Raw genomic sequence first — 4590 nt, forward strand, 5'->3', positions numbered from 1 at the left:
AGAAAGTGGCCTTTCTCATCCTGGTTCGGAAATGTCCATCCCATTGGAAAGATTTGCCAACCCCTCTGACTGGGCACTCACAGAACCCCAGAGCAGAGTCCTGCGAGCACGCCCTGCCACGCCCACAATTAACCCCTCTGTTGCTGCCCCGTGGGTGCCCCGGGGGTTCACAGAAGGGACTTCAGGCAGCGGGTATGGATCAACAGGCTGGGAAGGAATCTGAGATTTGAGATTTGAGATTTGAGCAACCAGCACAGCCGTATGAATCCGCCCCCGCACGCCAACCCCCACCTCCGCCACCCCGCTGCAGAAGCTTGTCAGAAACAAGCGTTACCTGACCCCAAGAGACCCCGTTTACTGCTCCCCATCCCGGGTCCCTGTCCCGGGCTGGGGCTGGCCGTCCACCCCGTGCATACTCACTCCCATTCTTTCCTCCTGGCCTGGGGGGTGCTGTGGATTTTGTGCGCCTGGTGGGCCAAGATGACATCGCGGTGGTCCACCACGCCGCCCCGCCGCTTCAGGGGAGGGCCCTTGCAGCCGCCGCTCATCAGGTGGGACCGCGCGTCCTGACGGATGCTGACTGTGCCCGCGGGGGCGCCGTCCGTACCTGCAGGCCCCAAGCCGCGGTCGTGCAGGGCATCATAACTGCGGGGCGAGAACATGGGGTCCGGGACCCGGGAGGACTTCGACATCCATGGGCCTCACTCAGAAATCCCAGGGTCTTCTGCCTCCAGCCCGGGATGAAACTAGAGGAAGAGAGAGAAGAGAGCGAGAAAGAGCGAAGGTGAGGGGGATGCAGAGAGCAAACACAGGGAGGAAGAGAAGGGAGGTCGGAGGACCGCACAGGGGGCTGGCCTCCTTCGCAGGAAGTCAAAATACAGCCCAGGCCCGGCCCAACGGGATTTAGTATTTCCTTGTCAGCTCGGGGCTGGGAAGCCAGTTCTTAGGAGCTGCCCGGCAACAGAGGCAGCACCATGGAGCAAAAGACCACGAGGCCGTGTCGCAGAACACTCGCTCCGCCTCCCAGGTGCCCGCCACGGAGGGCGGGACCCCGGATTTCTCAGCGTCTCAGTATTCCCCTCGGCAAAATGGGTCATCAGGAGCCTGCTTGTTCACTCTCGGCTGGTGGTCCTGCGAGCTCCAGGGAGTCATTTAGAAAACTAAAAGGGCGAGTTCAAAGGTCCTTTCTAAAATCCACACAGGGCGGAGCAACGAAGCCCGTGCGCCACAACTACTGAGCCTGTGCTCTAGAGCCCGCGAGCCACAACTACAGAGCCCGCGAGCCACAACTACTGAAGCCCGTGCGCCTAGAGCCCGTGCACCACAACAAGACAAGCCACCGCAATGAGAAGCCTGCTCACGGCAATGAAGAGTAGCCCCCGCTAGCCGCAACTAGAGAGAGCCTGCGCACAGCAACGAAGACCCAATGCAGCCAAAAATAAATTAATTAATTAATTTAATTAAATTAAAAAAAAAAATCCACACCGGGTATGGCCATCTGTGAGTGAGCCTACTCCTTGCCACCTTGGCTGGTTTTTTAAAAAGAGAAAAGGGACAGAGTTCTTGCCCCTCATGAATATGTCAGGTGGATACTCAGCCCCAGAGGGACTGAGAGCCCAGAAAAGATCTTTGTCTCCATTTCATTCACTTATTCACTCAACAAACGCTGAGCGAGCAGCCACCGTGTGCAGGCCTTGCACTGGGTGCTGGGGACGCAGGGTAAACGAGACACGCAAATGTTTCCCTCTTCGTGGAATGGAGGTTCTAGAGGATGAGGTGGACGCTGAACAAAATAAGTACATCAGGGGGGCTTCCCTGGTGGCGCAGTGGTTGAGAATCTGCCTGCCAATTGCAGGGGACGCGGGTTCGAGCCCTGGTCCGGGAAGATCCCACGTGCCGCGGAGCGACCAAGCCCGTGAGCCGCAACTACTGAGCCTGCACGTCTGGAGCCTGTGCTCCGCAACAAGAGAGGCCGCGATAGTGAGAGGCCCGCGCACCGCGATGAAGAGTGGCCCCCGCGCGCCGCAACTGGAGAAAGCCCTCGCACAGAAACGAAGACCCAACACAGCCAAAAATTTAAAAATATAAATAAATAAATAAATTTATTTTTTAAAAAAAAGTACATCATGTGGAGATTAGGAGTTGAAAAGTGCGGTGGAGGACAATTAAGCAGGAAAGTTATATTCATTTGCTGGAGTTGCCATAACAAAGTACCACATGCGGGGTGGCTTAAACAACAGAAATTTATTTCCTCACAATTCTGAAGGCTGCAAGTCTGAGATCAAGGTGTTAGCAGGGTTGGTTTCTTCTGAGGCCTCTCTCCTTGGCTTATAGATGGCTGTCTTCTCCCTGTGTCTTCACATGGGCTCCCCTCTTGGTGTGTCTGTGTCCTAATTTCATCTTCATTTTACCTTAATTACCTCTTTTTTTTTTTCTTTTTTCTTTTTTCCCTCAAATGGTAGGAGAACTTTATTTTTTTAAAAAGTCCTCTTTTTAACCTGGCCCCTTCCCCCACCACTAGAAAGCAGGTTTATTGCTGAAAAGGAATCCATTTCTTTGAGCATACTCTTTTTAGGCAATTTCAATTTCTTCCGCTGTCGTAACATCACTCTGCATTTCTCACTGCCGGTCTTCTCTTTAAACACTTTTTTTTTTTTCAGGAGAATCTGCATCACCGTCTCTGTTTCTGCTTCTTTATCCTCTCCCATTAGAAGATCCAACGTATCTCCCACTTTCACCATTCTGCTTTTCTTCCATAATTTTCCCCCATTCAGCCTGAGTTCACCTTTGTGGGGTTTACTTTATTTCTTCTGATATCTAGGCCTAGCTTCGGAATAACATCATACCGAAAACACTGCGCTACTTTTGCTCGGGTCTTTATAGTCTTTTTTTTTTCTTTTCATTATTTGTGTGTTTTTTTTTTTTTTTTAACATCTTTATTGGAGTATAATTGCTTTACAATGGTGTGTTAGTTTCTGCTTTATAACAAAGTGAATCAGTTATACATATACATATGTTCCCATCTCTCTTCCCTCTTGCGTCTCCCTCCCTCCCACCCTCCCTATCCCACCCCTCTAGGTGGTCACAAAGCACCGAGCTGATCTCCCTGTGCTATGCGGCTGCTTCCCACTAGCTATCTATTTTACGTTCGGTAGTGTATATATGTCCATGCCACTCTCTCACTTTGTTACATCTTACCCTTCCACCTCCCCATATCCTCAAGTCCATTCTCTAGTAGGTCTGTGTCTTTATTCCCGTCTTGCCACTAGGTTCTTCATGACCTTTTTTTTTTTTTCCTTAGATTCCATATATATGTGTTAGCATACTGTGTTTGTTTTTCTCTTTCTGACTTACTTCGCTCTGTATGACAGACTCTAACTCCATCCACCTCACTACAAATAACTCCATTTCGTTTCTTTTTATGGCTGAGTAATATTCCATTGTATATATGTGCCACATCTTCTTTATCCATTCATCCGATGATGGACACTTAGGTTGCTTCCATGTTCTGGCTATTGTAAATAGAGCTGCAATGAACTCCAAAACTTACAAGGTCTTTATAGTCTTTGACCACAGTGGGGTCGTCGTCAGGCTTCTCTCCCTGCTCACTCATCACATTATGGTCACTCTCTTCATCAGAGTCCCCTCCATCTTCTACCTTCTGAAGAGTCTTTTTAGTGGATTTCTTAGAGCTTATATGACTTTTGAGTCTTATGGAAAATTGGAAAATATATTCTGGAGATATTAAAAGCCTTGGGAGTCTCAGTGAGACAATGTTATAGAAAAGTGTTTTATGGGAATTCCCTGGCAGTCCAGTGACCAGGACTCTGTGCTTCCACTGCAACCAGTTCAATCCCTGTTTGGGGAACTAAGATCCTGCAAGCTGTGCAGTGCGGCCAAAAAAACAAAAATGTTGTATAATGTGACGCATTTAACTTGGTACTAGAAAAATAAAAGTATTGGTTCCAGAAAGCACAGTGTTTGTGTGAATGTGTCTCTGCAGAGTCCAATCCAGGCATCTGACTTTCTTTAAACACTGCTGGGCAATCTGACACTAGCCATAGCCATGGTGCAAATGACCTTCCTGGGTCCTCAAGGTCAAGGGAAACTGGACACCAGCATCCTTGAGCTCCCGATCTGAGCCTGTAGCCAGCAGGAGCAGCCAGGCCCAGGGGCAGACAGCCTCAGCCCACTGGGCTCCCACGGCCCCTACAGCCCCCGGGGTCCACAGGGCATCCCAAGCTGGCCAGACCCGGGCAGGATGCGAGAGACTCACAGGGAGACCCGGCAGGAGTGTAGGCAGGGAAGAGGAGCCTTAATTATGTCTTTAAAAGACCCTATCTCCAAATACAGTCACATGCTACTGTGGGTTAGAACTTCAACGTATGAATTTGGGGGCAGGAGATGCAATTCCGCTCACCACAGAGGATGACAGGAAGTGGTAGGTGGGCTGGTTATTGTATTAAATAGGGGGTCAGAGATGGCCTCACTGAGGAGGTGACATCTGAGCAGAGGCCTGAAGGGGGTGACGCAGTAGTTCTGCTGGGTATCTGAAAGAAGAGTGTTCCAGGCAGAGAGAACAGAACATGC

The 4590-nt window shown here is 50.1% G+C and overlaps 1 pseudogene; it reads right to left on the reverse strand.

Annotated features, from left to right (window-relative positions):
- Nucleotides 1-701: 701 nt before the first annotated feature.
- LOC137759057 (mitochondrial transcription rescue factor 1-like) lies at nucleotides 702-4068 on the reverse strand (annotated as a pseudogene).
- Between the last annotated feature and the right edge of the window lie 522 nt (nucleotides 4069-4590).

The sequence above is a fragment of the Eschrichtius robustus genome, chromosome 2 (assembly GCF_028021215.1).
Source record: "Eschrichtius robustus isolate mEscRob2 chromosome 2, mEscRob2.pri, whole genome shotgun sequence".
Taxonomy (NCBI): domain Eukaryota; kingdom Metazoa; phylum Chordata; class Mammalia; order Artiodactyla; family Eschrichtiidae; genus Eschrichtius; species Eschrichtius robustus.